The sequence below is a fragment of the Bubalus kerabau genome, chromosome 22, assembly GCF_029407905.1.
Source record: "Bubalus kerabau isolate K-KA32 ecotype Philippines breed swamp buffalo chromosome 22, PCC_UOA_SB_1v2, whole genome shotgun sequence".
NCBI classification, from domain to species: domain Eukaryota; kingdom Metazoa; phylum Chordata; class Mammalia; order Artiodactyla; family Bovidae; genus Bubalus; species Bubalus kerabau.
This window is the reverse complement of record NC_073645.1, coordinates 33,936,082-33,948,830: the sequence shown is the minus strand read 5'-3', so window position 1 is coordinate 33,948,830 and position 12,749 is coordinate 33,936,082.

Below are 12,749 nucleotides of genomic sequence, written 5' to 3'. Positions count from 1 at the left end.
GAAGGGGCCACAGTTACAGCTTCCTACCTGGTGTCTCTCTGTTGATTAAAAAGCTGTGGCTTTCTCCCCTACCCCTGACAGAGCCCAGTTCCACGTCAGGGAGTCAGATCCATGGATCCTGAACGTTTTTTCACCTCCAAGAGTCTCCTGTCCTCTGCCAATAGCCAAGAAAGGGCTTATTAAGCCATAAACTCTTAGTAGCTGAGATCTCAGAAATAAATTAATTTAGCAGATACTCCTGATAATCTGGCCCTGGGAAAGCAGAACCAACAATAAGCCCTGCAGGAAGGGTGAGACTCCAGTTGAATAGAAAGATCACAAGAAGGGGGAGATATTCAACTCCCCATGTCTAAGCCCTGTCCTGCACCAAATACATAACACACACGGTCTATTTTCACTGCGGTCTTCAGGAGAGCAGGTGCTATTATCCGCACTGACAGATGAGGTACCAGCAGCACAACAAAGCCAACGTACTCGGTCAAGGTCACATTGCTAGGCTAGGGCAGGTCTGGACTTGATCCCTGCTACTGAGCAGAGAGTCCTATGAGGAGACTGTTTAAAAACAGATCTCCCGGTCTCCCGTTAGAGACCCTGATGCATCCATGTGGGAAGAAAAGTCCAGGAATCTGCATATTTAACCAGCACCTCAAAGTGACTCCAGGGCTTTGGATGTCAGGTGGGGGTTTATAACATGAGCTTTTGAAAGACACTTGAGTTAGAAACCTAGCTCTGTGACCTTGAACAAGTCACTTAAGCTACCTAAGCCCCAGCTTCTCCATCTGTAGGTGATGGTATGCACACCACACGGGCTTGTGGTGAGATTTACAGGGAATAATGCAGGAAAGTGCCTGGCATGGGCTCACCTCCAACATTTCAGGGGCCTGGGGCAACAGCACAAGCAGGGGCACCCCGGCCTGCGGCTCACTGCCCTTCACTTCTCACCCGAGTTCTATTCTGCACCCTTAGGATCTTGTCCTGTCGAGTGCAGACAACTCAGGACATAATCAAAGCTTTGTCCACACTCACTGAAAACAGCGCTCCCCACCCCTACACCCTGTGGACCTAGGGCTGTACAAACTAGGAGCATGGTCTGACCCAGGGAATGCGGATTCAGGGAAGATGACTACCCAAGTGGGCAGGAAATTCTAGGCCTCCTGGTACTCGAGGGGATGAAGGCTTCTGATGGGCATGTTCCACTGGTCCACAGACACCTCACCTCCTGAGGAAGGCACGGCGGGGGGCCAGCCAGGCAGGGCCCTCCAAAGTCAGGGCCCAGGGAAGGGGCCCTGGTAGCCTAGGTCCAAAGACAGGGGGTCAAGTGCATAGACGGAGAAGGCGATGGCACCCCACTCCAGTGCTCTTGCCTGGAAAACCCCACGGATGGAGGAGCCTGGGAGGCTGCAGTCCATGGGGTCGCGAAGAGTTGGACATGACTGAGCGACTTCACTTTCACTTTTCACTTTCATGCATTGGAGAAGGCAATGGCAACCCACTCCAGTGTTCTTGCCTGGAGAATCCCAGGGACGGGGGAACATGATGGGCTGCTGTCTATGGCGTCGCACAGAGTCGGACACGACCGGAGCGGCTTAGCAGCAGCAGCAGCAAGTGCACAGAGTTGACAATACTATGTTACACCCTTGAAAGTTGCTAAGAGAATAGATCTTTAAAGTTCTCACTTAAAAAAAGAAATAGTAATTATGTGGTGTGCTGGAGGTGTCAGCTAAGCTAAGGTGCTAATATTATTGCAGTATGCGTGTGTGCTCAGTGGCTCAGTCACGTGTGACTCTTTGCAACTCTATGGACTGTAGCCCGCCAGGCTCCTCTGTCCATGGGATTAGCCAGGCAAGAGTACTGGAGTGGGTTGTCATTGCCTCCTCCAGGGGATCTTCCTGACCCTTGTACACCTGTATCAAATTAATGCATGGTACACTTTAAACTTATACAATATTACATGTCAATTATATCTCAGTAAAATGGGGTGGGGGGACCATCCTACTTGGCAGAGGGTTAACACATTCCAAGGGCCCCAGAGACACATTGCTACTGCCAGCCCTGACTGTGGCCTTGGTCTTGGTGCCACCATTGTTGAGCTCACGCTTTTTGATGCCCCAAATTGGAAGCCACAGGCAGAGGCCCATGACATCACCCACAGTCACCCAGGGCTGGTCATGGGGGAATCCAGAGAAGCTAATGCCTGTTCTCCAAGGCAGCTGCAGAAAGAACACACATAGAGACCGCCTGGTCCACGTGGCTCTCAGAATACTTGAGCGCATTTCCTCACGTGCACTCTTATCAACAGGCCTGAGGGGAGGAGTTGACAATAGCAGGGAAACGATCCCCAGTTTATGGATGAGAAACCGAGAAATGAGAGAACTCTCACTCATTTATTATAGTGTTTATCGCTTTCTGTCTGTTAAGGTTTGGAGCTGCATGGGTCTGAGTTCAAATTCTGCCTCTGGCACTAGGACCTGGGGCAGCTGTTCACTTCTTCTAGCCTCAGCTTCCTCATCTGTGAGATGGGGAAATACATGCTCTAAGTATTATAGACATTGAAGGCAATAATATACGAAAATCAATTAACACAGAATCTAGCAAATTCTGAGAGCTCAGGAAGTGTCACCTGTTATTATTTACCCTATATTATTTACCTTATTAGGCTTCCCTGGTGGCTCAGTGGTAAAGAATCCACCTGCTAATGCAGGAGATGCAGGTTTGATCCCTGAGTCAGGAAGATCCCCTGGAAGAGGAAATGGCAACCCACTCCAATATTCTTGCCTGGAAAACCCCATGGACAGAGGAACCTGGCACCTTATAGTCCATGAAGAGTAGGACACGACTTAGCAACTGAAAACCACAACATTTACCTTATTGGGGAACATGGTTTATCTGTCTGAGTAGGCTGCAAAGCCCTGCAAAGGGGCCAAGATCCATATTCCATTTCAGATTCCTCTTCCCTTGACAGCTGAGCGCAATGTTTGGGACATACCAACCAACTGATAAATGTTGGCAGAATAAGTAAAATAATTTAAAATGAATGAGAAGGGGAGAAGAGAATGATCCACAAAATCCACAATACCTTGATCCAAGCAAAGTCCAAGCAGCTTAGGAGCCTGGTGAGAGGGAGGCAAAAATGCGCCCTTCACCCAGAGCACTAATTGCTTCCAAGACAGACATACTGTATGCCAGGCCCAACTCAGGCTCCAGCAAGGCTGGAGAGATGGTGGGAGAAGGTTTCAGAAGGATCTGGGAACACAGCTAACATTAAATGACTTATTTTAAAAAAAAAAAAACCACGAAGCTAAACTGGAACCATATAGTGGGATCACATGATAATATAAAAGTTGAACATGCATATGTATATATTTATTTAGTTTCCTTGGACAGTCTGACAAACCCCTTGGGACCTGCTTTATGACAGGAAAGCTATTTTCAGACCAATATGTTAAGAAACCAAGTCTCTACTCAGGACCTTAACGTGCACCCCTGGGGCTCAGTGGACTGGGTGGGTCTTCCCCTTGGCTCCTCCAAAGTGATCTGGGCACAGACCCCTTTGCCTCATTCAGAGCAACGCTAGGATTCTAAGCCAAGAAAAAGTTCCCAGAAAAGAGATGGGTCATGAAGGATGAGAGCCAGAAAACTAGAGGAAACATCAAGTGTTTGAAGGAATCTGGAGAATGAAGTGATTTTGTTTTCACAACAAATTAATTTAGGCAGCACACGCTTTCATTCTCTTTCAAGCCTACTTTGGAAAAATATCCATATTAGCCCTGGAAAAGAGCAATCAGGACAAGGCTCAAGTGATTCTAATGAGATCCACATTTCCAGGGCATTTTCCAGATCTGAAGCAAGGCCGAGCAAATGTGAGATGTCAGAACTGAAAGCTTAGGGGAAAGAGACAGGAGAAGTCCCACCAAATCAAAGAGGGCCTTGTCCTAACTCACTCAAGTGCCCCCAAGGGATCGTCTTCAATGTGAGCCTGCTGGGACTTACTATGGATCTACACCTCCCCAGTCCACTTGTAGAGCACCCCCTACTCTGAGCATCTATTGCAATCACCAACAATAAAAGCCATCTGAAGTTCCTGATTGTGACCCACATCAGGTATATAATGTCTTCTAGGAGGCACCTGTCTCTCTGTTAACAAGAAGTGGGGTACACGAGTAGGCCTTCTGCCTTTGGTAGGCTGCAGACCTTCAAACCTGGCACTAATCCTTTCTATCGGGACACCCCTGTCTGTCAGCCCTTCCCATGCACAGAGCAATACCCCCCCGAGCAACCCCATCCATGAGCTCGGTTCTGTACTTCTCCTCCAATCAAGTTTCTGAATCCTTCCCAAAAAACATATGAAGGTGCAGTGCGGGAAAGCAGTAGAACCTGAAGGAAGGATGGAAGAAGAGAAAGGAGGGGAGGGAAGAAAGAAGAAGGAGCAGAACATTTCTTGAGCATCCTTCAAACTGCTCCCTGAAGCAGTCCATTTTATGCCCTGTTTTGTAGACCAGGAAGTTAAAGGCCAGAGAGTTTAAGTAACTTTTAAGATCACACAGCTGATTAGTGCAAGAGCTAAGAGTTTTATTCATGACTTCCTGGCTCCAAAGTCCCATCCTATATGTTTTCCTGAATATTAAAATCATCAAACCATACAGAGTGATTCCACACTCGCACATGCTAACTGTCACACTTACTCCCAGCTGGACCCAAACTGAGGACCCAGTGTCGCAACGAGTGACAAGAAGTTCCAAACTGCTTGTTACTTCACCCTGAACCTTCCAGTGCATCTGAAAAAGACCAAAACTTCCCAGAAAAATTCATTTTCCCCTCCTCATTCAGTAATTCCAGGAAAAAGGAGGCCACAAGTAGTCTTGATACATACCCCAGGGTTTGGATTTAATAAAAGTAGTCAAAGTCCCAACCTCTTCAAGGTCTAATTAAACCTCTGCAGCCCTATATATATCTAGACAAAACTCTAATTCTAAAATACACAGGTTCATAGCAGCACTGTTCACCATAGCCAAGACACGAAAGCAACCTAAGTGTCCATCAACAGATGAATGGATAAAATGTGGCACATATATACAATGGGATACTACCCAGCCGTTAAAAAGAATAATGCCATTTGCAACAACATGGGTGGACCTAGAGATTATCATACTAAGCAAAGTCATAAAGAGAAAGACAATAGCATATGATATCACTTACATGCAGAATCTAAAATATGGCACAAATGAACCTATCTACAAAACAGAAACAGACTCACAGACACAGAAACAGACCTGTGGTCGCCAAGGGAAGGAGGACGAGGAGGAGTGGATCGGGGGTCTGGGATTAGCAGATATAAACTATTGCATACGGAACAGAGAAACAACAGGGTTCTACTGTAGCGCACAGAGAACTATATTCAATATCCTACGATAACCCATAATGGAAAATATAATAATATATATACACACATAACTGCTATTACTTCTGTATAGCAGAAACTAACACAACACTATGCATCAACTATATGTCCATTAAAAAAAAAACTCTGGGACCATAACTGCCACCCCACGTTACTCTAATATATGAATGTGTGTAGATAAATATTCATGTGCATTTTGTTTCATTTTATCTGTATCATATACACGCACATTTTGTTTTAACATCTATCTGTATCATATATATGTTTGTGGGTATTGATATACATATAAAACAAAATACACATGAAGATCTCATTGGGATGTCTCTGTCTGGCTGACACCTTGAGTGTTTTTATCTGCAACTGGACTAAGTCAACACCACGCTATATAAAGCTTCCTTCCAAGGAAAATAACATAACAAGAGGGGCTGGAAGACGGATGGAAGAAAGCTGCTTCATCATCACATAGAAGAATGTGCATTCTTGATCCTTCCTTTCCCTTCTTGATCCTTCCTTTCCCTTCTGGGTGTGCCCAGGAAGTTCTATCGATGTTTAAATCAAGACAAGGTACTCCTGGGTTTTCCCTCAGAAACACTTTCATCCTGGCTCACTTTCTGAGCACAAAACACCCAGAGCCTGGGCAGGAAAAGGCACAGACACCAAGTGACATGGGGTCTCGGTTGGTGTCTCTGCGCCTCCCATGGGGGACCTGGGACTCATGAACTCGGGCATAGTGCCTCTAACTGTGACTCCCACTTGTTTTCATCATTGAAAAACAAATCATCTGTGATGTTCCAGGCCCCTGAGAGGCACACACATACAAATGTGGCGTCCCTACAGTAAGACTCCTGTGTTATGACTTTAGCATGAACTGAAGAGCCATCATAAAAAACACTGGGTTGGAAGAAGCACAAGCTGGAATCAAGATTGCCGGGAGAAATATCAATAACCTCAGATATGCAGATGACACCACCCTTATGGCAGAAAGCGAAGAACTAAAAAGCCTCTTGATGAAAGTGAAAGAGGAGAGTGAAAAAAGTTGGCTTAAAGCTCAACATTCAGAAAACTAAGATCATGGCATCTGGTCCCATCACTTCATGGGAAATAGATGGGGAAACAGTGGAAACAGAGGCTGACTTTATTTTTTGGGCTCCAAAATCACTGCAGATGGTGACTGAAGCCATGAAATTAAAAGACGCAAAAAAAAAAAGAAAAAGAAAAGACGCTTACTTCTTGGAAGGAAAGTTATGACCAACCTAGACAGCATATTCAAAAGCAGAGACATTACTTTGCCAACAAAGATCCATCTAGTCAAGGCTATGGTTTTTCCCGTGGTCATGTATGGATGTGAGAGTTGGACTGTGAAGAAAGCTGAGTGCCTAGGAATTGATGCTTTTGAACTGTGTGTTGGAGAAGACTCTTGCAAGTCCCTTGGACTGCAGGGAGATCCAACCAGTGCATTCTGAAGGAGATCAGCCCCAGGATTTCTTTGGAAGGAATGATGCTAAAGCTGAAACTCCAGTACTTTGGCCACCTCATGTGAAGAGATGACTCATTGGAAAAGACCCTGATGCTGGGAGGGATTGGGACAGGAGGAGAAGGGGACGACAGAGGATGAGATGGCTGGATGGCATTACCGACTCGATGGACATGAGTTTGAGTAAACTCCGGGAGTTGGTGATGGACAGGGAGGCCTGGCGTGCTGCGATTCATGGGGTCACAAAGAGTTGGACATGACTGAGCAACTGAACTGAACTAAACTGAAGAGCCATCATTAAGACAGGTAGAGCAAGGTGACTTTATAGACCTCTGATAATCTTGGGACTTCTTTCCCAGGATGTTCATTTTTAATTCAGAGTATTTGAATACAATGCTCTGTATTGCTTGAGTATGTCACTTTCTCTGTAATAAAAACCTCCCTCCCCATCACTCACTTTTCTAGTGTGGATTCAAAGCCAACCAATTCACCTCCTTGGAGGCTCCCCTCTGCTCATCTCTACATCCCCTTGCACACTCACAACCACCTGGTAACTTAAAGAAATACATATGTGGAAGGACGACTGGAAAGAGCCAATATGAAAAAGCAGGTGTGTGGCGGGTGTATCTAATACAGAAGGGATGGAATGGTTTACCAGCAGTCCCCAGCCTTTTGGGGACCAGTGACTGTTTTCATGGAAGACAGTTCTTCCACAAACTGAGGGACACTTTCGGGATGAGTCCAGCACATCACATTTATTGTGTTGTTGTTGATCAGTTGTTTAGTTGTGTTTTACACTTTGCGACCCCAGAATGCCAGGCTTCCCTGTCCTTCACTATCTCCCTGGGTTTGCTCAAACTCATGTCCATTGAGTCAGTGATGCCATCCAACCATCTCATCCTCTGTCACCCCCTTCTCCTCCTGCCCTCAATCTTTCCCAGCATCAGGGTCTTTTCTACTTTATTTCTATTATTATTACATCAGCTCCACCTCAGATCGCCAGGTATTAGATCCCAGAGTTTGAGGACCCCTGTTTTACATCACTCTGATAAAGAGGAATCTGAGAAGTGACAGAGGTAGGAAGACGACCCTCACCCCAGGCTGGTGATGGGTGGGGATAAAAGACTGGAAAAGTCAACAGGAGCCGAGGTGGAAAGAGGAGAATTCAAGGACTGTTTGATCTAAGGCTGGCTGGATATAAGAGGGTGCAAGCCAAAGACTTTGTTCTTAAGCCTCTGCCACTCTCTAGGTGAGCCCAGAAGGCAGCAAAGAGCTGACCTGGGAGACCATCCAGATGGACACTAGATAATGCAGGACTAAACTCACAGTGTCTCCAGATTTAAATATTGCCCGTCTGAAACATTCTCAACCTCCAATCGAGTTGTATAGCAAATGGACGGTCTTGGTATTCCCACTGTATGATGGCCTCTGAGATGGCCAAGATGCCCTCTGGGGGAGCATAAAGAAAGGCTCTAGGCTCAGAGTACAGCCTTGCTCACCTTGACCTCCTGCCAAACATGAGACTTCCTTAGACTTGGCAACTTTCTTGTCCTACATGAAAGGACATGGCTGCAGGATTCTCCCTCAAAACTGGACTCCTCAGCCTAAAGGGAAACCACAGGTTGTATGTGTATATGTGTTTCCTCTAATCTAGACTCTGGCAAAACAGTGAGACTGCTAAGAGAGTGAATTCCTGAGAGAATAAGGCAGGAAAAAGGAACAGACCGATCTTTCAGAGGGAGCAGCCACAGTGGGAGAGCTGTTCTCCCTACTTTTTACCCTCAAGCAATGGCGTCTGCATGAGAAATCAGGTCTGTTAGGCAGGGCGCAAGGGAGCCTACTTCTCTCTCCAGCCTGAAAACTTCTAAGCAGCTCTGGAAGGATGCCTCTCAGAGAAGGTGCACATCCAACTGAGCCAAATAAAGAGAGAACTGCAGAGCAGACAGCCCCCACCGTCAACAACATGCTGCTTTTCTTCTTGAGGGGCTCCAAGGAGAGACAACCAACATGAAAATGAACCTTGTAATTTTCTAGAGCCACCGAAATGGATGACAGGTGTGAATAATGAGCCATTAGGATGAGTAGGAAAGGCCAGGACAGTTCATTCAACAGAGAAAGAGATAAAATGAAGGTGCCTCTTTCAAAGGGACATGAGCAAGAAATAGCTTCTAGTTCCCATGAGAGTAAGAGGTGGAGAGTGACATCTTTTTCTAGTCCCTACTAGACTCCCAAACATATGCTTGGATATACAGTAAGAACCATGTCAAAGTTCATATCCTTTACCCAGAAATACTATACCAAGGATTTCTCTAAAGGAGATCAGTAAACTAAAGCAAAAAAAGGATATTATATGGAAAAAACAAAAATGAAAAAACATTAACTATAGTATTATCCAGAATGGCCCCAAACTGGAAATAACCTGTCAAACCAGTCAGAAGTGAGTTAGTCATAGCGGTTTGTATTTGCATTATAGCCTATCATCCAGCCATCAAAATGACAGTTACAAAGATTGCATAAAGCATGAAATCATGTTTGTGATGTAATTTAAGGTCAAAAATGGTTTCTGTATATTTGAGTACTTACTACAGCTTCACCCTCTTACACAATTTGCATGCATTACCTCTTTTCATCCTCAAAGAACCTATGGGTGGGGAGAGGTCTATTACTGTCCTCCTTGTAGTGATGAGAAAATTGAGACAAAGTTGCTTAGTAATTTTCCCAAATTCACAGTAACGCCAGGATTCAAACATAGGGTGACTGACACTGAAGCCATTTCTCCTCATTCAACATGCCATAAAAGCCCTAGACCTCAAGGATAATAAGCAAAGGTTATTTTGCATATTAATATACATGAAATAGCCTAAAATATATATTTATATTTCTATATTTATTAAAATATGAGAAATAACAGATGGAACAAATAGAAAACAAATAGCAATGTAGTAGATTTAAACCCAGTCATATCAATAATAGCAGCAAGTGTAAATAGTAATGTACTATTACATATAAATTAAATGTAAATAGTCTAAACAGTCCAATTATAAGATTGTCAAACTGGATTAAAAAAGGAAGACCTAACTATAAACTGCAAAATTCATTTTATTTTTTTGAGGAACTCATTTTAAAAGGAAAGGCCTGCATAATCTAAAAGTAAGGATGGCCCCCAAAAAAAGGTTTATTTCTACATATTAACAACAAACAATGAGAAATTGAAATTTTTAAATAGCATTACAACAGCATTAAAGAAAAAAGAATTCTGGAATAAACTTAACAAAATATTTGAAATATCTGTATGCTGAGAACTATAAGATTTACTAAGATAAAGAAGCCTGAATTACATGGATTAGAAGATCAATACTGTTAGATGTCCTTTCTCAACAAATTAACCTGTGGGTGAAAAGTTATGGCAGTCAAAATGGGATTTTGTTTAGAAATTGGCAAGCTAATTCCATATGGAAATGCAAGGACTTAGAATAGCCCAAACAATTTTGAAAAAGAATAAAGTTGGGGGACACACATTAACAGATTTCAAGACTTACTGTGGAGCCACAGAAAGCAGAAATTGGTAAATGCATAAGAATAAGTATATAGATGAATAAAGGAAGGAGAATCAACTGATTCTTAACAAAGATTCCACAAGAAAGGAATTCAGTAGAGAAAGAAGAGTCTTTTCAACAAATGGTGTTTGAACAGTTGGATATCAATAAGCAGACAGACAGAAAAAATGAGACATTCCCAACTCTTATCTCATACCATATATATAGATGATACAAGAGCTAAAACAACAACATTTCTTGAAGAAAGCAAGACAAAATTTTATGACTTTGGATTACTCAAGACTGTAGATAGGACAAAAAAGCATGAACCATGAAAGAAAAACATGATAAACTGGACTTCACCAAAATTAAAAACCTCTGTTTTCAAAAGACTTATGAAAATTAAAAGAATAGAAACATACTGGGTGAAAATGCTTGAAAACCACATATCTGACCCCCCTCCAAAAAATGAATATGGAATGTATAAAAAATTCAAAAGAAAAAAAGCAGTAAAAATGGCCATATAATGTAAAAAGTTTGCAAAAATTGTTTATAAATAGTCAATAAGCACATGAAAAAATGTTCATATCACTCACTTATAATCAAAATTGGAAGGATTGACCATACCAATCGTTAACAAGAGTGTGGAGCAAATGGAATTCTCATATACTGCTAGTGGAGATGCAAAATGATACAACCACTTTAGAAAATAATATGGCAATTTCTTATAATGTTTAACATATACTTTACTATACTACCCAGAAATCACGGTACTAATTATTTACCCAAGAGAAATAAAAGTCCATTCAGAAACCATTCAGGTTTTAGAATATCATGACAGTGGACTACAAGTCAGCCACTTAAAAAGAGAAGTACTGATAACAACAGGGATGAGTCTCCAAAGCCAGACATGAAAACTTCCATTCCGTATGATCCATGTACATCACATTCCACAAAAGATAAAACAATAAGAACAGAAAACAAATCCATGGTTATTGGGCTCGGAATGTGGACAGGGGACTGACTGCCAAAAGGACACAGGAAACTCCAGGAAAATAATAAAAAATGTTCTATATCTTTATTGTTTTGCTGGCTACACGATTGTACATATTTGTCAAAACTCACATTCACAAGGGTGAATTTTGCTATATGTAAATTATGCCTCACTAAACCTACATATAAAAGAAGTGATGGGATTTGTCAGGCATATTAAATATAAATACCACTTTACTTAAGAGCAAATAAAGATGAGAAGCCTTTCTCTTTTTTTGCTTGGCTTGGAGCTCCGTTGAACCTCTTGAATTATTAGCCTCTGGGCCAAACACTGACCACTGGGGAAAGCAGTCTGCTGCCTGCAGAAACCTCTCTGCTCTGCCCTCCTTAAAGAGGCTCAGAATACCTTTTTGTTGTTGTTGTTGTTAAATGCCACTTACTAATCTACTGAGGAGTGCATTAACAGTAAATAAATCACAGTCATGTAGACTGAATGTTTCTTGAAACAGAGACCAACATTTAAAAGGAAGAAAAGGAAACACTTTAAAGCCTGTGTGATAACCAACCATGAAATTATAATACCAGAGAACAATCAGATTGGTCCACAGACCCGTCCTCACCCTGGCTCTCTTAGCTCACCTGGGATGAGCAGTGACCCACCATCAACAGCTTTTTGTTGAGGGATGATGACATTGGTAATGATGATGAGAGTTTCAGCAGTATCACAGTGCCAGGTGTACGCTAAGCACTCAGTAAACTTTCATTCTGAATTTGTTACATATTCTCATTCAGACCACCCTTCACAGGCTTGTCTTAGCTTTGGAGTAAGCACATTAATTATCCTACTTTACAGAGAAGGGCAATAAAACACAAAGACGTCAGGTAACTTGCTCAAGATCACACCGCTCTTAAGTAATAGAGTTGTTACAATTGTTCATTTTATGTGTCAAACTGACTGGACCACAGTCAAGCCCTGAAATTTGGCCAAACATCAGCTGGATGCATCTGTGAGGGAGTTCCTGAGTGAGAGTAACACCTGAGTCATAGACTGAGTGAAGCAGACCGTCCTCTTAATGTGGGTGACCTCAGCCTATCACTGAAGACCTGGATAGAAGAAAGGTGGATAAGAGAAAACTCCTCCTTCCTTCCGGATTGACCTGGGACACTTGGTCTTTTCCAGCTTTTGGACTCAGACTGAAACCCTGGCTCTTCTTGGGTCTCAATCCTATTGGCCTTCATTGGAACTTAAACCATTGGCTCTCCTAGATCTCTAGCTTGCTGACTACAGATCTCAAGAGTCTTTGTCTCCAAAATTATGGGAGTCAACTCCCATAATTTAGATATATAT